The sequence below is a fragment of the Manacus candei genome, unplaced genomic scaffold, assembly GCF_025592945.1.
Source record: "Manacus candei isolate 608988 ecotype Guabito, Panama unplaced genomic scaffold, ASM2559294v1 h1tg000008l, whole genome shotgun sequence".
Classification (NCBI taxonomy): Eukaryota; Metazoa; Chordata; class Aves; order Passeriformes; family Pipridae; genus Manacus; species Manacus candei.
The window spans coordinates 12,461,088-12,486,047 of NW_026138056.1; the positions used below are offsets into that span (position 1 = coordinate 12,461,088).

Genomic DNA, 24,960 nt, shown 5'->3' on the forward strand with positions numbered 1-24,960 from the left:
TTATGGAGACCTATGAGAAGACCGTGACCACGTAGCTCACAACTACTATTTCCACAGCAGCCTTCCGACAACAAGGTAAGTAATCTTTCCATAGGATGTGCCATGCCTGGCACAGCAAGGACAGGTGGAATTTACAGATGAAATTGCAGTCATGTTCATGACTGGCAGACTGATTTAAGAGACAAGCCTACTCAGTCCCAGTCTGCAAACCATGAGTGTGTACTAATATCGGCAGCCCTGATGGTACCTCAAACTGAGGGTAGGATTAATGTGTTATCTGCAAAGGTGAAAAAGGAATTCTGAGAGAGTCCTTAGCACCAACATGTTTTTTTTAAGGACTGAAAAAAACCCACTTTGTCTATTCTTTCCTAGTGAACTGCATTCTTTTCCAGGCATCAAAAAGTAATTCTGCAAGTCTGACTTGAGCTGGTATGAGAATTACAGACCAAGTTAGGTTCAGCAAGTACTAAGTGACAGTCACATAATATGGTGTCTTTATTCGATGTAAATTACTGATTTCTAATGAATTGAGTACTCAAGATGAGACATTTCTCTTTTGTTCAGACAGAAGAACAAAGTCAATATTGTATCCAATTATCAATAAAACTGTTTATTGGCTTCTTGCTAACTGCAGGGACAAGGTCTTCAGGTATTTCCACAGATTAAGGGAAAGAGGCATATTTCTATTTAGCTTACTATTAGTATTTAATTCTAATGGACACAATTCTTTATATGGAATCTGATTTTAAAATGTAAAAAGAAACATAAATGAAATGTGGAAAAATTCTCTTCAGATTAGAAATTATTTTGGACTAAAGCCACACCAATTACTATTGCTTAAATATTTACTGAAGGGTAAAAAGCCAGTTTGACAGGACTGAATTTCTTGCCTTCTGAGGGATCTAAAAAAGAAAATGTGATAATTGAGCATCCACCCCCTATATAACTTTTGGGCATTACTAACATATTGACCTACTGCTATAACTAAAGTGATTTGTATACTTTGGATTGCTTACAATTTAAAGGCTAGGTCCAAATGTTGCAAGCACATGAGATGTAAATCTTCAGAAAAAATAATTTTACATCTTGATGTTGCTGGCAGGGGGTGAAAGGAGTGCCCAGCATTTTTAAATGGATGGTTGATTAGATATACAGTCAGAGACTGGAAGAGCAGAGATACAAACAGCTCAGAGTTTCAGATTTCTTCTGTTAATAAAAACATACCAGTAATGTTCTTACTTTCAACAATAATTTTTGTCCCCTGGATTATAGGCAATTAGCTCCCAGGGTCACATTATAAACCAGAAACATCGCTGGTTGTTACTCTATAGCACCAAACTTAGGTTAAACATAGTAACAGCTTACCAGTCAGAGGAGAAACCACAGACACGAAGAATACAAGTCATAAAGAAATCCCTCAATTTTTAATTCTCATTTCTGGAAAGAGACTAGACCCATTCTATTAATGCAACGTGGACTACTATTGCTTTGCTGGAAAACATATGGCATCATGCTACCACCTAGTCATATTCAACACACATAACCTTAGCTAAAAATACCCCTTTATACAAACAACTTTTCTTAGGGTTTGGTTTCATGATTGGCTTAACCTTCTCAATGCCCAGCTCTCGCTGCAGCTGCAGTGATGTGCTGTTCCTCCTCCCATGCAGTAGCCACTAGTGCACTTGCATGGCAGGGTCGTAACACATCACAGTCCTGATTCAGCTAAAAATTCTCACCTTGCTTAATAGGCTGATTTTCAACCATATGAGCTCAGTTCAGCCACATGAGCTGTGCAGATGGAGACATACAGCTGGAAACAATATAGGGGGGGCAATGAGAAGTCCTCTTCTAGGGACACTCAGATCTAGATCGGCATAAACCTCCTGTAAATCCACATCTTCAGAGCCGTCATCTGCCCAGCTGCTACAGATCCATCAGCATCAGAACACCAAGGTTTGTCACAAGTGACCAAATAGTTCAGATGAGTAATAATAACAAGTCTCTTGACAGTCAGCTATTTTCTTTCAGAGATTGCATTGTACGGGACTCCATTTTTTTTTTTTTTAAACTCAGATACATTGTCTATTTGGCTTTCCGAAAGGTATTTGATAATATCTCCCTCACAAGGCTTCTTAAGGAAATTTAACAGACACAGAACTAGAGTGATCATCTTTATACAGATTTAGAAAACCGAATGTTTAAAAGACAGGAAAAAGGGCATAGGAATATAAGAGAGAGAACAGTCAATTCTCACAGTGGAAGAAAGTCACCAGTGGAGTCCTGCTGCCTCATGTCAAGGACACCCATGCTCTTCAACATGTTTTGAAATCACCCAAGAAAGGGACCAAACACGGAGAAGAAAATGTTTACTGATGATATTAAGCTATTTGGGGTAGAAATAATGGGGCCTAAAGAGCTTTTTATTAGAGTAGGTTGGTAATAAAATGTCATATGAAGTGCAATTTATACAAAATGATGCTAGAAAACTTCTAGGGGGAAACTTTTAATTAAGACTCAAAAGTAGGGGACTCCAAACTGAGTTTTGAGCACACTGCTACCCACGAATGAGATCTTGGGGTGGTAAAACTTCCATGTAAGCACCATCTCCATGCTCACAAGTTAGAGAAAGCAAATTAAAGACCAGAGGAAAAACAAAAAACAGCTATTTTTTTCCTGTATATTCACACACTTCTGTCAAATATTATATGCAATTCTGATCCTTCCATTCATGTCCAGAACTAAAGAAGAGGAAAAGAGGGTGGACTGAAAGTGTAGACTGGCTTACAAGGAGCAACAGCTACAAAACCTGGAAAAGTAATGATCCAGAGGAGATAGAGATCTGTAAAATCATGAGTGACATGGAAGGGGTGAATCAGAACTGACTGTTTGCTGCTTCTTGTAACACAAGGCTGGGGGCATCAGACGAAGCAGGCAGATGGCAGGTTGAAAACAAACATGAGGAAGCAGCTCTCCACACAACTGAGAAAGGAAACTCAGGAACACTTTGCCAGGGGATGTTATGGCTGCTAAAACTTTACATGGATTAAGGGGACAACCGAACAAGCTGAGAGATGGGAAATCCTTTGGGGGTTGATAAGCAACAAAAAAACCACCTCTGGCGTAGGAAGTTTCTGAAACACAAACTCCTGGAGTTTGGGAAAGTAATGTGAGAAGGTTTCACTTTGCTGCTAGGATATTGAGCAAGACTGAACTCTGGTCTCAGCCAGTACTGCTTCTGTGTGCATGTGCAACAACACAAGACAGCTAAAAAAGGAAGGCACCAGTTTAAAACACTTCACAGTCTGGACACCCTTAATAATTACATGCACCACCTGCACATGCTATTGACCATTCCTGTTAAGCTGATACACGTCTCCAACCACAGGGGACTGACCAGTTCTTAGATAAATTTCCAAGGAAAAGGAAGAACAGACTTACCGAGTATTAAAAGTACTAGACTCTGTGTGCAATGAAAAATAAACAAACACAATGATCTCAGTGACTGCCAAAGTTACCTAGAAAGTGTATGGCAAGCAAGAGATTGACCTGCAGCATCCTAAGCTAGATGCTAACACCAGACCATTCTTTCTATGCCACAGACTGGAAACACCAAGTGATCAGAAGGTATTACGTGAATTTTTTACCACCTGTCAGTTTTCTGGTTTCCTGGTTCTGCTTCCTTGGAACTACACAAAAATCACTAGAGAAAAACAAATGAGCCTTCCTGAGAAGTGAGCTGTGTTGGATCTTTGTTCATAAGGCAGATATTAATTTAAAGAATACAAATAGCCCAACAGCCATTAAAATGAACTCTTAAGCACTATTTCTAATTATACTGCATTGATTAAATACAGTTATATTTTAATTAAGCTTTGTTCATACCGTCATCCTCCTATATATTTTTCTCCTTCTAGAGGAGGGAATTAATCTTTTCTTCCAGAGATTCATTTTCATGGCAAATAATGCTTATCACTTCATTTATTTTAAAAGTGAAAAATAAAATCTGGCCAAGACACAGAATGTCTCACTTGTGTTAGGCAACATCAGCTGTTCACCTGCATGGAGAACCCCCAAATCAATTGCCCACACTCCTTTCATTGCTGATTCTTGAGTCTTAGCAAAAGGCTCACTTTTAACAGTCTAGGACGTTACAGGTCCAACTGCAGAGTTTGTTAACAGATTGTGTGAGTACTCCCAATCCATTTCCTTGTGAAATCAGGTTACCTACAATCCCAGCCTAAGAGCAGCCCAGCAGTTTGCCCGATACCGGTACAATGGAGAAGAGAACCTGAAAGTTAGCACCTACTGCCCTCTACCTGCTTCACTTAAAATGCCTAAGCAGCAAAACTAGAGAATACTTTACTTTCCAATTTTTTAAATACTCATTCTTAACGCTCCAATTAGAACTGATTTCTAATCTATTTCTTTTTGATTACAAGAGTAAGAAGTGTTATTCCTCTCTATGTTGCAAGTTACAATGAGAGATTTCCATTAAAAAAAATGCAGATAAATATTTCTTGCATAATTTTATCCTGTTTTCATAAAACAGAATTTTAAATTTCTCTTAACAACATTCAGTGGAACTATGAATTCAGACGTCCACCTTATCTTTCCAAGAAATGTGGTGGGAGGTGTACTACAGTGAAGTTCATCATGACAGACAGAGAAAAAAAGAATTCCAGCTTGTAAATCCTTGTCCTGCAATATGATATACATAGTGAAACACGTATACAGGCCATCTGAGTACCTGGCACATACTACAGAGCGGCAGACCTTGATGCCTACACAGATAAGACTTCATCATCAAGGACAAAGTTCTTATAAGCCATAGCCAGCACCGTGAATGGGGACCAAGAAAACATCAGTCTCAGTAGTCTTGACTTTGCATCCAGCTTAAGCAATAATCTAAAGTTATCAACTCTGACTTACACTTTAAATTCTCGGTTCTGCCCAAGAGGATTGCTTGAAATTCCTTAGCTATTGAGAATTGAAGGAAGTTATTTTCTAGGGTTTTGCTAGAGGGTACACTACCCTTTGGTAGTGTAAAGCTGTTTTTCTTTGACCTACAGAGTAGAAAATACTTCCATGTCCATGTGTGAAGGAACAGAAGCCATGTAGAGGGCACTTGGATAGCTAGACCTGGCCTCAAGTCCATGAATGTGTTTCCAGCATATTTGGTCTTTGTCACTGCTTCTACTTCACCTTATCTCTGTCACCAGTGGTCTGGCAGTTACCATCCCTTCCCATTCCCAGACTCATTCAGGTTCATACCTGGAATATTCACCCAGGTTTCACTCCCTCACAACAGCTGATTAATTTGATAACTAACATGTCAGACCACCCAGACAGCTAAAGAACCCTCAAGAAACACTGGACCAAGGCCTTCTACGGCAAGCTTTGGTCAGAAGCTGAGGACAGTGCTGACAGACACACCATGACCACATGCCACTTGCTGAAAGCATGTGTAAACTAATACTTGGCATTCTGTATACCTCAACATTAAGCTGGCCTGGCAGATGCAGTCCCTGAGTGCCTTCTTTCTCTCTGTGATTGGCAGTAACAGCCAGAAAAAAAATACAGCAAACCCCACCCACTTGGGACACCCCTTGGGCCATCAGCTCTCCAGCCCACTGTCACTGCTTATCCATCAGAGGGTTATGGAGAGAAAAGGTCCCACGGCAAACTGTCACATCCATGGAGCCAGTAGGTAAAATGCACTATTTTCCCAGCACAAAGACAGCTTTACAGGTGTACTAGGAGCTGTGTGTGGCCAGGTTGCCAGTGGACCTTAAGCATCCCATCTGAAATCGCTGGGGTTCAGCGTCCAGCAAAACAAATCACTGGAGCACAATGAAGCTAGATGGTATACAATGAAGTGTGAAGTATTTTAAACCCATTCATAAAAGAGCACTCCACTATGTATCTTAGGTGCTTCACGACTGGTATGTGTAAAGGAGGGCTCTGGCTTTGTTTGTTTTCAATAACGGGAGTTTTTACATTTGTAAATTTACAGCAGAGATTTTGTTACTCAAGAACTGTATGTGTGTTTGTGATTATACACCCCTGCTGCTAAATATGATAATTTGTTCCACTTCAAGTTTTATTAATTAAATTAATACTAATTGAGCAGCCTTTTGGTATAATTTTAGCCTGAATGTTTTATGCACTAAACCCTGTGCACTGTAGCTTTTCCTTAGCCTTTCCTCTTTATCCCCTGTATCAGTGGAAATGTTTCACTGCATATCAATCCCCTGACACTCTTCTGTTTGGAGATATTTATGGCTATACTTGCATAATCTTAAATCAATAATAAAAGCCAATACAATCAACAAATATTTTAGAAGATATTTTGAAGAAAGGAAAGCTATTACCAAAAACCACAAACCAACCAAATATGGCTAATTTTATGTGACTAAGTGCCCTCTAGTGACAAAGTCCAACTCCAAATAACGTTCAGTCACTTCCAAGCATTACACAGTTTTGGTTCTCAGTATCTCAAACATTGTGGGTGTTTTTGTTTAGTTGGGGTTTTTTGTTATTTTGGGGTTTTTTGTTTAATGAAAACGAAGCAAAATAGCCAACCTACCTCTATCCGTAAGAATAACAACAATAAACACCAATCACTGTGTTAGCCTAAAATCTGTCTTTCTTATTGGAACATGACAAGGCTTTTAATGCATAAGTAGCACCGAAGTCAATGTTCATATTCCCATGACTCGACAGAGATACATAGCCAGCTTTGTGGTGGGTTTAAATTACACAACATCCATTGTACTGATACGCTGCTGTTGCTTCTAAGAGCTGTCTGCCACTGAGTGGTGATGCTGCAAAGGAGAAGAGAGAATTAACTCTGGGCCAGGCCTTGTCTCTTGTTACAAATCCCTCAGTGCACACTGAAGCCCACCTCAAATCAGGCATTCTTTCCCCAGAACAGCCCACCCACATGCTGGAGCAAACAGGCACACATGTATCTTTCCCTGCTCCATGATCTTCTCCAAAGATGTAAGTGAAAAACATGTACTTAGGGAAGCTTGGCTTATAAATGAGCTCTCAGGAAAAAAAACAGCTTCAAAAGAAAAAATGTTTGTCCGTCAAACATGTTAAATTTGTGAAATTAGAGAAATCATAGAAAAGATACCAATGTCTTTACTTTGTCCTGCTACTTATTAAGGTGAAAGCTGAAGATTTATAAACTATTCTTAATACAGAAGAAAACTCTATATCATTATTATTATTATATATTATATAATACATTTCTATACTATATTATAATATATAATACATTATATATTATAAATTTTATGTGTGTATATATATATATGTATATATATATATATATACACAGAATAGATCCATGATCAGATTTTTGGGTCCCACTTCAAAATTACTCATTGCTCTTCTGTAAATAAGAGTTCTATTTTTTCAGGTGTTGTCTTTGGCTTTTTAATGTGGAGAATCTTGCACTGACAATTACACATCACTTTGTAAAACAGCTCTCGGTCATTTTTTAAAAGACCAACAATGACTAATTTAAGCAATGCTGTTGTTTGCTATGCATTATTTTAAAAATAAAAACACTTCAATGAAAATGTTTTTTTTTTGTCTTCACACTTAATGAGCATGAATTATATTTTCTGGTTTTTCTAATGAAGTAATAACCTTACCACATTAATTTTCTTTGCTGTACTCACTGTCTTTGCACTACAATAATCAATGATGCTAGCTAGAAGCTAGTAGATTGCCAGTGTGCTCCCAAGTTACTGTAAAACTGGGGTTTTAGTCAGAAGTACTCCTATATTCCTCTGGAACACCAAATTGAAGGCTTAAAATATAGCTTTTTCAGTAAGCAGTTTCCTAGAGAAGATAAAAAACAGCTCATAAAACAAAAAAGGACATGGCAAAAGAGACAAATTGTTCTAATGCAGACAGCATAAAGTGCACTGAAGTAAATTCAAATCTTCTAAGAAAATTTTGCTTCCTTAAAACCAACAAACACCAATACTAAGGTGCTCTGAATTGTAATTTGACCTTTCAAATTACTGTCAAAAATAGGGTACAGCTTTATTGTTAGTACCTGTTCTCAAGTTTTAGCACAGTAATTACATTTCTGTCTCTTTGTTCATATTCAACATTGGCTAATATTGGTTAAAATTGACATATATATATGTATGAAGAACTGTATACACAGACTATCTACCCAGCAGAAGGAATAAACCACTCTTAAGTATTTTCTCAATCATGACAGAAAAATCCAATGCCTTCTTAAGGCTAATAAATGTAGACAAGAAACATGCTACTCTTACACTTTCATGAGACATAAAGCTCTGCAGTTCATTGTCTGTGGAAATTTCTACTGAACATATTAAAATGATCTTAGGGCTCTGCAGAAACCCTGCTCATAAAACAAAAAAGCTAAGATAGTAAAAATTAATATATCATAAATAAAACATGCATTCCAGTATATATTAAGTGACAGGTTTCCGAAACTCCACCACCACACACACATTCACAAAGCAGCAAGAACACACGCAATTCATTAAACCCACTCAAGTGTGCTGGTTCTCCTGGCATTATTCATAATTGAAACATTTCAATTCTAGTTAACAAAAAACCCCCCCTTCTAATTTAAAAGTAAAACAAGAAGATTTGTTCTGTGTTTCCAGATTACACAGAAATCCACAGTGCCTTCAACTAGCCACATTAAGCCTCAGGGGGATTAATTTTAAAAATTTTGGGGTGTTTTTCTGTGCTTTTTTTATAAGGAGGCAATTTAGCCCACTCAAACAGAAACCTTTGCAGACACAGATCTCTTATATATTTTTTCCAGTATGCCACACAAAGCCAGACAGAAAAACAATAAAAAGTGCTAACCTATATTTTAAATATATACCTTGAAAATGTTATTCCTTAAATAGGAATGCTCTCAAATAAGCATAAAGAACAGATGGGTTGCAAAAAGCAGAGTAAGAGCAGTGTATCCTGCAGGATATAGTACTGTGGTGACAGATGACAGGATGGAGGTGACAGTCTCCCCCTACTTTTCCCTTGCTTTAACCACAAAGGCTCCCTGCAAAGCACATAAGGGGTTAGAAGACCTCATCTGGACTGCCTATATGAAAGAAGGCAAAGCACCCTGAATGAAATGGATTGGTCTGCTACAGTGAAAATTAATGGCTGAGAATTAGATTCTGCATCTCGGGCTCAATATTCACAAGCTGCACATCACCAGCTCTGACCTCAGTCCATTATTACTCAACATTTAATTTGATTTTGTACACAGGCATAAGCACAGACAAGGTGTATTTTCCTATTCTTGGTCTCTTTTAGTGGCTCACTGGGCTCCATGCTGCTGTCCTCAGACACAGACCCACCTTCTGAACAAAAAACAAAACCAAAACCAAAACCAAAAAAATTCACAGCAAGATATGGAATACCTTATTTGAAACACAAACACACCCTGCAAGACTAGACTATACAATGCCAATAAGTCTGGTCTCACTGTAGGTGTTATATGACTGCCCAGGGCACCAGCACTCTTGACAGCAGAGCTGCCTGCACCTTTCCTAAAGCTTTGTTACATTTCAGAGCCATTCCCATAAATAATACCAACTTTTCTCCACTTTGGGCCCTCCAAAGAACAAGGATAACTTTTTTTTTTAAAGTTACTTTGAAATCTTATTAGAACAATATCTACATGGAACTGGGAGAGCCCTTTGGGAAGGGATCACAAATTATTGTTTTATTCCTGCATTCTTCACTTGCAATCTACTTTTGGTTACCTACTGGACACCCAGCAGAATTTCAGTCTGGTCCCACATGGCCTGTCAGCACTGGGCAAACAAGAAACCAACTTACATCCTGCTTATATAAAATCATGTGAAAGCTATTCCAGCATAACACCAGATGTAGGAGGAGACCATTACTCTGGGCTGCAGCTGATGAATTCCTGAAATGTAGCTCTGTGCTGCTTCTGTTACTTTTTGTCAAAGTATAAAAAAAAGGAAGCAAAACCCCAGCAATTTCCTTGTGAAGATCCCAATTTTCCTAAAAACCATGTCTAGTTTTATTTATAATCTCTTGTCCGCAAATTAAAATTTTAATGATTTGTACAGTGAGGCAAAAGAGCTGTACAGACTTTTCTATTTGCATGATGAAGAATTGATTTTACCTGAAAGTGGTGTTGCAGTAACATTTGATCTCATCAGTCACATGGGGCCAGAAAAAAACATACTGTTACCATGTTAAACAAATTCAGATTTCAACTTTTGGAAAAGTAATTATTATTATTACCCCTTAATACAGCACTATCAGTAAATCTTTACCCAAATGTCTATAAGCCATTTTGATTTTTCATTCGAGAGAATAAAGCGTTCTGAAAAACAAAACAGCTAAAATAGCTATCATGTCATTGTTTAAATAGCTCCCATCGCAAGTAAAACTCTGCTGATGGGTCCACACACGTCCAAGTTACACACCCGTGTAAATCAAAGAGACGAGTGAAAATCATTCTATTTAACAGTCACACGACATAAGAAAGGAGACAAAAACCTATACTCTTAAATGCATCTCTGTCTCTTCATAAAATCATCCTCATGAATTCAAATAGGAAGAAGCAGTTTCTCACTGGAAAGCCAAGTATCTGAGTGCCATGGCTACAACACACCAGCAAGGGGAGTAGTAACACTTTGAGAACTTCTATCTTCAGCGATAGTCAACAATACCTAAATGCAACAAGGTGTAGAATATTGATGCCAGGCTGTATAGACAGTGGAAGGGATATTAATACTACTGAAAGATTGAGAAATTAAAAAAAAAAAAAGAAAATCAAACCCCACACGGAGTCTTGCAGTGACATTTGGTTTTGAAAAGAAATTGGAAGCACACACAAAGGGTCTCAGATCAGCCCAATATGCCACCCAAAAAACAACCCAGGGCAACAAGATGAAACCCACTCAAATCTGAGACTGTTATTATTTTCATTTTCTGTTTATATATATATATATATATTTCTGTATCTTCTTCTTTTAAAGAGCAATGACTACATATTTCTATGAGAAGGAGAATATTTTTTAGCTTCCTAAGAAAGTAAAGGAATGGTATCACTGGGGCTGGTAGGCAGGAGGGCTGAAGCATTCTCAAGCCTGAATTGCAACCACTGATAAGGAAAGTAGAAGGTGGAGTTCCTTAAAGCAGGTTTTCACTTCTATATTTCTTAGGAACAGACAACTGGCACTTTCATAGAGGAGTGCTGGCAGACTGACCTTTTAAATGCTTGTGCCTGCAGCACTGACACAGACCTGCCCCTGGTGGTACAAAAGGCAGAGATGGACGTCTCTGAGCTCCCACCACAGTGGGAGGAGGAGAGGGAGCACCAACACTGCCTCTTTGCTGCATCATGCCCACTTCCCTCTCAATCCTGTACTACCATAAGCTATAGGCACCTTTAAAGAGTCAGCCCAGCCACCACAGAGCAGAGGACCTCAGGTTTCAAGCAGGGAATGCTGTAAAAGAGAAGCAAAGCTGAGAAGAAAAACTGCTGTCTGCACTTGGTTCTTCACTGAAGCCAAGGTTCCCATATTCATACCTTTTCTACACCTCTGTGAATTTTTTAGAAAGGATTAAGAACCCCTCTCCGTCCAAAATGTTGCAAGTTTGTAACAACTGCTATCCGAGTAGGTAACCAAGGCATTTAATCAACTTGTAAATGCCCAAGTGTGAAGGCAGCCTAAGTACTAATCATGAAATCACTACGCATGACAAAATTCAGAATAGTGTTTTGCTGTAATTGTGCATAATTTAACTCAAAAAAGCAAGAGGAGTTATATTTGGATACAGAAGAAAGAGGTCAATTTGATGAGGAGGAAAAAATGCTGTCATTTTTACTAGTCTGAGAGAGAAATCCATCACCCAGAGTAAGAATTTTAGGATGTTGCTTCTCCAGCGTGATTCAAGGGGGACAAGTCATCATCAAAGGGGCATCTAATAGAATAACTCGTGTTCCAGGGCCACATTTTCAACAAAAGAATTCCACCTCTGTTACTTTAAAGCACACTTGTAAACTGCAGTTTCAGCCATTAGAGGCAGAGAGAGACTTGCATGTTATAATCCCAGAGCATGGTTGTTACAATAAAAGCAGCATAAAGTTTTCCATCCTTTTGATAAGAAGGAATGGAAATATTAAATAAAAAAAACCAAACACGAGTGGTCTCAGCAATTTCCGAATGATTTCATACCATTTCTGAACAACGGTCTCAGCAGATTTCCTAGTTTTGAGTTTGTAAGTGGATTTTGATGAGGTCAAATCCAGACCTGGTTTGGACAGTTTCTTGTTTTCCTCTAAGGGAAAAGATGTGGGACACAGGGTGATGAGAGAGCCTACCCAGACGTGACCTACCCAGAGCCTCCCAGCACAGGTTTCCAGTTACCCAGACACCAATGAAGGGATGTGTGGGTAGTGGAGTCTAAAGGTCTGCATACCTCTGGTCGGGTAAGTCTGTGTCTTCCTGAATTCTGTTAACAAGGTACCAGCCACAAAAGAAGAGTCACAGGCCTCCTCCCACAGCACTCAAAGGCAGACATTGCCCTCCTTTTGTACTCTTCCCTCTGTTAGCACCACCCAAAACAATTACATCTAATCCCTTTACCTGGCAGAAAGCCAGCAGAGAAACATGAGCTGGAGTCCAACCTCAGGACTTGCATGACAGAGAAGAGAAGGACCGAAGCATGAAGCGCCCTTCACCCTGCATGGCCCTCTGCACGGGTACTAAGCAGCCTAACCCATGTCCTCTGATACTATCCTGAGGATATAAGTCCTTGGGCATAATTTTCGGACAAAAAGTAGGAAGAATATGATAAAACTGATGTCCTAATATCAGGAATAAGTGCTTTCCTCAGGTAACCAAGCTCAAAAAGCGTGCTGAGGGCACAGAACATGTGGTAAGAAACTATCTTGATGCTAATGCAAATGGTCCTGGTTTCTTCCAAACAGACTTTAGCACTTGACCTTTAACGCATACCTTTCCAAGAAAATACTCTTATCAAATCACAATCAAAATTCTTTTAGATTTATTTTAAATAAGATAAGTAAATTACATTAGCATAAACACATCTCTATCTTGAGAGGCAAATTCTTGAGAGGTAGCTTTCAATGCACATAGATTGCAAAAATAGCAGAATGGCTTTAAAGACCAGCTTCTAAACTTTCTTACAATGCACCTGGCTTAGTAATTCTTCTAAAGGCAATAAAAGGGGTGTATTTTTCAACTGAAGGTGTATGCCTTTGTAGCTTTTGGTGACTAAAAATGTAACATTGATTTTGAAGACCTCTGGAAAAATAAGACATTTTTCTCTATTTGGAAAAGGTAGTAACAGGATACATTTTCAAGGAACAAGTATGTGTAAATGCAAAGTTCTCTATATGGGCATGATATAAACCACAGTCCTGTCTAAGATCTCATGTGCAGTCTATAAAGACTTCATTCATAATCTTAAATAGATCACATAACATTCATGTGACCACAAAAGGTTTGCTTTTACCCTGAAAGGATGTCAGCTTTAGAAATTGTGCTAAGTGATTTTACCTGCACATCAACAGCCCCATCATAGAAAATCCATTTTCTTTTGCAAATATCAATTGGGATCTCTCTGGCCATGGGTCTTGCTGGGTCAGCCCACCACAGACAAGCCCAGATTACTCTTGGGTGGGAAACACCAGGTGTGACTCTAAATCAACTCTGCTAATCTTTCTTTTGCCCATTTTTATCTTCCCAATTTTCAGTCTCAGTATCATAAACAGGCCCAGGGTAACCCAGTTTTCCCTGTGTTAGTTGTCTTCTTCCTCATGTAATTAAGCCTCAAAGGAGAATTTAATTTGCAAAAAGAGAACAAATACTCAAGCCCATAAAGAAAGAGAGGATGCTGGACAGAAATGCTCTGTGATGAAGCTATACTATGAAAATGAGCACAGCCATGACTGTCTTTCCATCATCATCCTAAGAAAGGTTCCTCTCTTTTTGAGCCTCCTGAATTTGCATATGCATGCCTTATCCTCCTCCTCCCTCTTTAGGGTAGTAGAAAATTTCATCTTTAATCCCATTGACATCTGCTAGACAAAAATACAAATTCAACATCTTCACTTATTTTTAAAAAATGCATTATTATCAAGAATGTTTCTAATTATAAGTTACTTTGAGAGCTATGAAACACTTTTCATATCCTGGAAAAATACTTGGGGTTTTTCAAAAACTTTCCTGCTCTAAATCAGGAAGAAGTGTCTAAGATTACAGTATATAACAACAACAAAAAAAGTACTTTTGCCTCTTCTGACTAGCTGAAACTTCCAAATAATTTCAAAACATTTTGCCCTTTTTCTTAGGCTGCAGTCTCTGACAAATTCAGAATAACTAAGAAAGGATTCCTTTATTCAGAAGAGGTCAAAACAATATCAACACAGTTCTCCATAGAAATGAGTTTAAAGAGAAGATTAATTTGAATTTTTTTCCCCCACATTCTGTTCCACAGTTGCACTGGATCAGCATTTCCTTCTGAAAGAGAATGTTCTGTCAAAAAGATCCCTGCCTTGCTCTAGGACTCTGTGCTTACTTGTATTTTGGCAACAGGAGAATCAAGGCCTGAAAAGATGTTTTTCTACAGTAAGTACTGTACCCTTCCTCCTTGGGGTCCAGCTGCCTGTGATCCCAAGCCAAGGGCCTGTATGGCACAGCTGTGCTACCTGAGCTCAGATTTCTGAGAAGACCATTATGTTCTGAGGCAGATATGTAAGAAAGCAGGCTAGAGCCACTCAAGGTAAGAATGGCAAAACTGAGGCAGAGGTACAGTTATTGAGCTGAGGACAGATGCTGCTACAGGATTCAAAAGGAAAAACACCAACATGAAAAGGTATAAAGTACTTAGGGGACTGGAATAAAAATACAACAACTTACCTGCCTCTTTCTGTTCTCTAATTTCTGGAACTAATGACTATTCAGAAAGAAAAAGCACAAAATAGACAACTTAACTAACTGCAATGAAAGTTCAATTCTAATCTCAAGTATTAATGGATCTGTATAATTTTAACTCAGTTCCCATTGCTAAAGTAGATATTCACTCTACATGAATGAATAAAACAGTATTTAGTATCATCATGAAATAATCTTCCTGTATCATAACTATTTGTTTAGGTTCATGCTTCTATGTATCAGTGGTCTAATCTTACCTGATTATTTCCATTTTACTGCACTGTTTATCCTATAGCCTCATTTTGTAGCTTGGAATGAATTATGGTAAATCTGTGGCTTCCTGATAAAACACATTTTCCAATACTATTTTTAAGCATTTGCCATACAGTGTGGCTAGGGGCACTACGTGACAGATGCTATGGAATCACTGAACATTTGAAGATTACTACATTAATTTTATAAGAAGTGTTAAACATATCCACATAGGCTCGTTAGTGATTGCATTACTGCCTAAGTGGTTAGGAGATGAGTTATCACAGGAACAAGGCATCAGTGGAGGCTGGGGATACTGATACCAGAAAAGGCAAGTTCTATGCCATACCCAGAGTAGCCTACACTAAGGAAACGCATTATTTAAAATGCACTAATTAATTCTCCCACTGCAGAAGGCAAGTGACCTGCTCTTGAATAAGCATACATGTAGCTTGTTTATAGATAATATATTTTATCTTTTCTGAATAAACTCTTTTTTTGCTTTAGCAAAGCCTACTGGTCACCACATAAACTTGATTCAATATAAGGGAAGGCGGGGCAGGAAGGTCGATTACCATCACACAAGCCAGGTCACAAGACACCTAGATTTAGCTGGGAGAGCACAGCTTGTGAAGCTGAATGAGAGCTGCTGTTTCTGGCCAGGGCTCTGCAGTGTGTTATGCAAAGAAGGAGATACTTCAAGGATGTCCAGGGAATAAGGCACCTTCCAGATCAGGTGAAAAGTGCACACCAGAACTGTGACACTCATCAGGGCTGTGGCCCAACGCTGGACTTGGCTCTGCACTAACATAAAAACATTATCTATTTGCTCTCATGGCTTTACTTCAGGAAATATGATTGTTCTTCTGTTGTGGCCAAGACCAAAATGAACACAGCCAATTCCTTATACTTAGCATTGAACTGGGAAGACTTTTTCCAAAGCTCGCTCAAGCAAACAGGCTGACACTGACCATCAGCTGCTGTACAACTCCACAACTCCAGCTGATCTCAAATAGCATCTCATTCACAAGCCTCTCTAGCCTACAAGAGACAAAGAACTAGTCTGTGCATTAATGTATACTTCAGCTTCTTCGGAAACTATAAATACAGGACTACCTTTGCTGAACAGCATCATCAGAACCAAATTTGTAAGAGATGATAGTAATTTTCCCCTTAATTTCAAAGGATGCAAGGGTTAGGCATACAAGAGGACCATATCAGTTACTGTCTGCCATTGGTATGACAGTGGATGATAATTGGTTTAATATCCATGCAAAATAAAGCAAAATGTTCCTGCTCATTTATTGGATTAGACATCAAGTTGTTTGCATTACAAAGTCATGGAACAACTACTTCTGGTGGTGCCAGCGTAAATTATCACAAAACAAATCATTTTTTTTTGCAACCAAAATTGTAGAAGTGTATTGTACTACCAGATATACTTCGAATACAAAACAGTTGTCACCGTCTTGACAGTCTATCAAACTAATTATTTAGCTTCCTTGTGATGCACAAATCTATGCAATTCACATCTTTTACTATTCAAATTGTATTTTTTCCTTTTTCTAAATTCAAGCTATACACATAGCTAAAGATGTATTTTCACATCTGATTAATTTCATTATCATTTATGTTAAGTCTGCTCTAACTGAACGTAAAAGATGTGGAGGAAAACAGGTCTTTTTCTTTTAGCTTAGATTTAGATTTAAGAAGACAAGTAGCAGCAGCAGCATGAGACATGTAATAGGACTTAATTACATCTTATACAGGCTTAATTACAAGAAGTGGCAGAAAGAACCTGCAACATTTCATCATTAGAGAAAAGTTATGAACCATATTTCCCAAACTTTTAGTACAGAAGTGCTATTAATTGCTTACTGCCTGCATACAGGATTTGTATTTGTTATTCAGGCTGATATACATATCACAGCTGTCACAAGAAATGGATAACAGAATTAGTTTGATGAATTTTGTAATAAAAACCCTGGAATTTCCACGAGATGCTTAGGGAATCGAAAGCCTGCATTTATGAGTTCCGATTTCTGCAGCAACTGGTTTGCCTTTTTTTCTTCTTATAAATTCAGGATAAAGTATTGCTACTGTTATGTCCTTTGATATCCTTATTTAATTCCCAATGCATACAGAAGATATTCTATATGCCTACATTGGTAAAACTAATTTCAGGACTAGTTGAAATACACAACTGCATCCACAGAGGAAACTTAGGAAACTTTAAATGAGTTGGTTTCAGAGCACAGAAATTGAGAAGAAATAAAAAAAATATATATTTCCACAGTATCTCATATGAAAATTTTAAGAAATTTTTTTATTTCTGATTTTAATTTTCATTATTTCATTGACACATCAATTGCAGTTTTACATACTTATTTTGGTGCTAGTGATGACCCTTCGTTGCAACCTGGGAGGGACAGATCTAGGTGAAAGAAGCCAATACTCTGTTGTATATTATATCATTGACAGATTCACATTGACTTTTATCTAGACCACTTTTAACACACCTTTATGTGTTCACCTTATGTTATGCATTATGTGATCTATAAGGGAAAAATTAGCTATTGCTAATAATATTTTGGAGATACAAGTTCCACAAAAGCTGAAATAATTATTTCAACACTTGGTGGCAATCTGTCAAAAAAAAATGTTTTTCCAGCACTGCTGATTTTAACAAGAAATGCACATTTCACTAAAAATAACCTGACAAAAGAATTTGGAGCAGACCTAATCCATTCCTTCCTGCTTTGATGGTATTTACTACAGGATCACCTTGTAGACATTCTGTTATATTATTGTTATTGTTAACATCTTGGAGCAACAGCACTCCAAAACTGGTTATTCAGCCCACACTATTTCCTGGTCATTCGTTGTAACACAGCTGAGCACTTTTGCTGTGCTGCAGAGTGTGTATGAAATACTAATTACATGCTGACATTTTCTGTTTCATTCCATGTCTTCAAGAAAGAGGGTGTAAACACCAGGGGACAACCATCAAATATGTGGCTCTGCTATAGGGCATCACACCCAGTGGCATCAGAGTCGATAGGGAGGAGAGGACCATTGGGGGTGGGAGCTGTGGTGGGAGTAGCACTTGCCACATATACGGCACCATTGGCCAGCTATCTGGGGTTTAGACCTGTAGACAAAGACTATAGATATTCACATCATCTTTCTTTACTCAGCACATTTTTTTTCTCTTTTTTCCACTGCAGAATGTGATATCTCAAGCAGCTGAGCTTTGAGGAACTTCCTTTAGGAAACTGTTCCATAGCTTGCAACTCATCCCTTACAGAAAACTAAACTCCCTGACAGAAAATTAAACTCCCTTTAATTTAAGGATTCCTGGAATCCAGCTGAACACTGCTGCTACTCATCAGTCACCCAGTTTCACTTCACCTTTCTATGACTATCAGCATTAGTGGCAAATTCAGTCTTTCTTCTTGAAATAATAATAGTTAAAAACGGTGTTCTTTAGCTTCCTTACTTCTAAGGTCTAAGCATTTCTAATAAATTCTCATTTTTTGTCTTCTGTCTGCGGCTAATCCCAGTAGGTGTCAATATTTTTATTCATCTGCCTGTCATTTTTGGCAAGGGTGTAAACCAACAGCAGGCTGAAAAGATGCTGTAATAAAGATGTTAAAGAATAAAAACTTGAGCTTAAATCCTGACCCCTGCAGAGTCTCATTAGGACAACTGACCCTGTCTCAATTCATCACCATTCATCACTGCACATTATTTATAGTCCTTCGAGTCATCTACAGTCTCTATGACCATGTTTCTATTCAAGCCAACATGTATTAATTTGTGTATGCTTTGGCGAGATAGTATCAAAAGGTTTACTAAAATGCATGTATTATACCACTTGCCTTTCATCTGCTTATTTTGTAATCTTATCAGAAAGGTAAAAAAAGCAATCCAGCTAGATTTATCCTTTCTAAGCCTATTTGTCTTATTGCTTATGGTTCCATTATTAAAGCTGAGGAAAATAATCTTCTTTTCTTGACCTTGCAATGCATTTATCATTTGCCTGCTTTTTATGGTTCTAATTTCACTAGCTCTTCCAGTTACAGTCACAAAACACTCTCAAAAATGGACCCTGACATGAAAAAAGAAACGTGCATAATGGGAATAAGGTTTGTGGAAAGAAGCCCAGAAATAGAATGTAAGGTATAGCAAATTTTGTTCCTAAATTTGCCTCTTCTGACCACAATAAACTGTGTGTGCTAAAATTCAGTTCTGAAGCAAGCACTACAAATCAACCAGCCAGAACATTTCAGCACTCCCTTAGCTTTAACCACATGAAAACTCCCTCTTGACTTCAGGGTCTACTCAAGTGTCACAAGCTAAGTACAAACTTCACAGAAGGAAAAAATCAACTACAGTAAATCACAAGCCTCATTTATTAGCTCTGAGGGCCTACCTCCTGCAGATGGAGGAAGCAATAGTACAAAGTATGAATGTTGGTGACACTGAGGAGCTCCAAGTTCCACACCTGGCTCTGCACAAGCCAGCACTTCTGGTTTTTTTCTGTTATGCCTCTTGATCAGAGTTCATTCATAATCGTAATTTCCTTTATTATTTTCTGTTGGGTTCCTGAGCTTTGTTTTTGCCATTCTCTGGGAGGGCCTTTAATAAGACCTCCCTGTTATACTCTCCCCTTGCTACTAAGTTGACATGCACACAATTCCTCTCTGTACCTGCAAATGGCAAAAATGGTTTGAGATGTTACCCAGTACACTGCAGATCAAATAGAGGTTCTTCAGTCACCAAAAAAAAAAAGAAAGACCAAAAGTAAAGAAACTGGGGGCCTGTGTTTTAAAAAGGCATGTCAGTTTTGTCCACAGAACCTTTGGGTCTGACAGTTAAGACCTGCATTTTTTATATATCACTTTGCAAGTCCCATTAGATGTTGAAACTTACTGAGTATTCCTAGAACATTTTTGCTTAAGTATAACTCCCTCGAGCCAGCAAAACCCAAGCCACCTCAAAAAATCCATCACAAAACCAACCTTGTTAAAACCCCCAGCTCAACAGTCCAAGACAAAACCAACCCAACACTACTACACTATAATGCTATGATGCTGCTTAAAAAAGGGCCCAGAAAAAATAAATAAAATAAATTAATTGTTATAAACTGAAGGGGTAACAACATCTGCCAAGTCAGTTTCCCATGAAAAAGTAGCTTCTCCTCTTCGTAGTGGAATGATGATATTGTTGTAGTCAGTTAGAATCCCTGACCAAGAGCTGGATTTTCAGCAAGAACAGCAGATGTCTGGAAGTGTTCAGCAAAAGAAAAACGTGAACACAGAGGGGACGTAAAAGGAGAAAGACGACTGAAGAGGAGAACTCAAAAGAGATGTGATTCTTAATAATAAGACGTTAAAAAAAACATGTTATTAAAATTATTGATAATAGAGACTGTTCTAGAAGAAAATGCACCCAAATAAGAGGGAATACAGAGTGCAGGAACAGTTGAAATCAAGGAATATTAAAGCAATTTCTGATAAACAACCAGTGACAAAAGAGGAACAGCCTGAATTGGATGCAGAAACAATCTGAACCACTATGTTTACTTTCTCTTTCTCATTTTTTTCATTCCTCTTTTATTTTATTAAATAAACCACTTCTGCTTATTCCAAGGAAAAAGAAACAAACATTCAACATTTCTGTGAAACTGAAAACTCTGTGAGGCCATCCAGGAACACTGTGGATATGTTGAACAGGGTTCACTGAATAAAATGGATTTGCTCAGACTTCTGTGAATGTCATTGACCTCCACAAGAATGAAAATATTAAGATTTATGATTGCTTCATAAGTGTTACACCACCAAACAGATCAGGAGACCCTTGAACAGATTTTAAAGAGATGAGCAGCTCTAATTCTGTTTCCTGCTATTTAAGATACATGGAGTGTGAGGTCATGTTAACTGGTAACAAGAACTTTAGGAAGTGGATCTCCTGGCTTTTGCAATTCCTTCCCAACAGCATAGGGATCTTGAGGGCATTCTGCAACACAGCAGTTGTCAACTGAAACACAGGGATACCTGTTTCACTGATAGAAGTACAGAGCACTTCAGTGCTAGTCAGAGAGATACACCCTAATGTGTTTTGGCAGCCGAGGTAGAGGGTAGAGTGGGGCAAAACACACATGCACGCACTCTGACAATACAAGAAATCCCACTCATAATTCCCTCTATGTTTCTAAGCCAAACAAGTCTTCTTACCCTTTTCAGTTCTGTAAGAGAAAAAGACTCACAGCTATGATTCATACAAAAAGGCAGAAAGGATGCAGCTTCAAACATTGTCAATCTGCCTCAAAATTCAAGTAAGATTTACAGAACTTCTCAGTTGAGTTACAAAAGAGACAGATATTCAAGGTTGCACATGACTTCTGAACATTTAGACTAGGTAATGTGTAATAAACATGTAAACACACTTTCATTAGTAATTACTCAGAAGGCATAGAACTTAATTACAGTCTCTTTCATTGATGATTATTGTATCCACCAATTCAAATACAATGATTTGCGGAGAAGAACTGCATGGAAAAATTTTCATATCTGGCTTTAGTTAATTTGCAGCTATGTATTTTTTTTAAACAACAGTAATTTTTAATTTCAGAACTATTTTGCTTGTTTAGGCGTACTATATTTCAGAGCTGCACTGTACAACAAAATCTTATGCATTTGCAAAATTGTAATGCACAGCTGGTTTGTTACTTATACTCGACCTTAAAACTGACTGGTTGGAAAATGAAATTTGAAAACAATCACTTCTGATCTTATTTAAGTTTACAAAACTCCCTATGAAAATTTCTCTTCTTTGAGCTGAAAATACGATTCACCAGCAAAATAAATGCTATGTTAAAACTGCAGTCCCGAAAGAAAGGGGCATTTTATTTTCATTCTTTCCTTGTCCAGTGGTTTTCAACCAAATGCCTAAAAAATGTATTTAAGGGCAAAAGACCAAAGCAAACACACCTGACTCAAGCCAGAAGGTCAGTAAAGCTGCGAAACAGCTGCATGAATATCTTACACTGATTAGAAGCTGCAATTCTCAGAAAATAAATAATTACCTGAGACACAAGTCAAACTAGTTCTCTAAATGGTCTTTGCTGAATGCTTTTTTAAAGAAGTAAAAGCATCAAAAGTTTTTTGCATAACCAGTTAGTCAGGATAGGCTGCAAGCAGAGAGCTAAAGTGATTTTAGTCAACAGAACTAGAGATATAAGGGCACCATCTTATCTCAGGTAAGTCAGTGGCACAACTTGTGGTAATTTCAGAAAGAGGAGTCTCGACCTCAAGACTAAGGACGGTATTTATTTCCTAACCAGGAATTCTTTCTACTAATACTAGAAAGAAATGTTAGAGAAATCCCTAAAAAATGATGGATTTGGCGATTATTTAAACAAAGAAAGAAAACTAAAGATGTGCTCTTATGCCTGTGTCATTACCATGTGGTCAATGCACATCATTATGTACAATACACTGAACACCAGGCAAAAAAAATTAATGCCTGCCATGCAAGAGATAGCTGTAGGTGAAGAAGGGACCAATGGTTTCCAGTTCCCTATTCAAGAAGGCACGGGGAGTAATACTAGGCAGCGTTTAATCATGTTTTGCCCCACCATTTAGTCCTGTGATGTAAACTGACAGTTTCCAGCTGCAAGCCTGATGGTCACAAACCAAAGGCAAAGAAACATACTCTCCCATGAGGTTCCTGTCCTGCCACCTGGTGCCCCACTCCAGTCGTGATGGCTGAGAAGCTGCAGAGCCACTAAGCGGCATATTTGCAAGGGGGTAAGAGGACATGTAGCAGGCAGTACAGGGGAGAGTACCACTGCTGGTCTCAGCCAAGTGCCAAACTAATTCAGGTGACAACTAAAAGGTGAAACGAGGCAGGGGGAATCTTACATAAGCAGTTTTCCAGCAGAGAAACTATCAGCTCTGACTGAAGCCAAATGCTGGGGCCTGGTGTTGCCGGAGAGAATTTCAGCTAATGAGGGACAACCCTCAGAGGTATGAGAGATCCCTCCCTACACCACAAAACACCATTGTACACCTACACCAAGATCTTTGTGCAGTAAGTTCGGGTGGCAGCTGTCAGAAGAAAAAACCAGCAACTTTCTTTTGAAAAGAGTCTGGACTTAAATAGCCCTTCTATCAGAATCAGAACACCCATCATACTTTGACAGTAGGCTATGAAATGTGAATAAATCAGGAAATTACCTATTAAATGCAAAACCTTCCCTCTCTGTTTTGGCAACAAAATCTGTAATACCACTAGGCACTAAAGAATTAAACTGTGTAAAGGAAAAATAAGAAGACTGAAATGATTGCTGATGTATGTTAGTCCATGAAAATGCATCAGGACAGTTACAAGGAGCCCAATCAACAGCTAACCTTTCACAGCATCTCTCCTACAACTTCTGCAACTCACTGAAAGGTTCACATTGTCATTGAGCACATTGAGCAGAAATACATACCGTCCAATGAACTGGAATAAATGTTTCTACTGATTCCACACAGAAGACAGGGCATGACCAGTATAATTAAGTAATTTGAAAATAGAAAAAAGCAGGTTCAGCAGGTTTTAAAGCACAGGATAGAAATCTGTGCTTCTGCATTGTAATAAGTTATTTCTTCTCTTAAGGCAAATGTTTATGATATTATGCCAGTCTATGGGTCGTCTCAATATAACTAGTTCTTCTACATTCAGCACACAAATACATTACTCCATTTTATTCCTATACAAACAGCAATTTCCAACTATTACAAAATGAGCATACAGTGAATCTCATATTCACCCTACTCCCACAGTGCCTTTTCTTTATACAGAATGAATACAAAATGGGAAAGAATTAAGCTTGTGCAACCAACTCGTATTCTAACACCTTTTGAGTGCTTGAAAAGTAAATATCTCCCATTTTTTATAAATATATAACCTTCAAATACATACAGATAAAATTCAGATTCCTCTTATTTTTATAGACACATGAAGTTTTAAGATAAAGCTTAAAAATGTAGTGCCATTTAAAATAAAATGTCCATAGCATTTTCCCCTTCTCTTCTCTACTAGAAAACTGTAATTATAAACTTTATGCCATATCCAATGTTTTGTATATTTTTTAAGTAGAGCACTAGACACAAAAGTTCATTTCAGGCCTAAAAACATTGGTATGGTACTATAAAGCCATTAACTCTATATTAAATTATACTACATTTCATTTATACTACATTTCATTTTAGCTGTGATGGCCCAGTAATTACTACTGATTGCTTCTGATCTCTCACATATGAAAAAGCATGGCTGGTGAATTAGTGATGATAACCAATAATGAGAAGCAAGGGCATTTATACTTTCTCTTTGTACACCATTCAATTGTTATTAAAAAAATCCATTATGCTCTGTATTTTACTCCATAAGGCAGATACAACCCATTAAATATATCTTTTACTTTCTCTCCTTTTTTCAACAAAGATCACAAGATATTGTCATATTACCTTTTCTCTCTCACTGCACTGCCAGGCTCTGGCCAACCAATTCTGAATTTGCTTTCACTTTCAGACATTTATCTGCATACAGTTAGGTGAAAGGTGTTATTAATCATATCCTGTTGCTAGGCTACCTGGAGATGTTCATTTAAGCTTAATGTTTCTCTTTGTTATAGAGTGCCATGAGGAACACACAGATCTGAGACAAGAAAACTACCTTGCAGAAGCTACTTAAAAAA

The 24,960-nt window shown here is 38.0% G+C and overlaps 1 protein-coding gene across 3 annotated transcripts in view; it reads right to left on the bottom strand.

The window, feature by feature from the left end:
• The window catches only part of CHST9 (carbohydrate sulfotransferase 9), an 88,637-nt gene that overhangs the window by 28,356 nt on the left and 35,321 nt on the right, over positions 1–24,960 (bottom strand). The window lies entirely within an intron of this gene.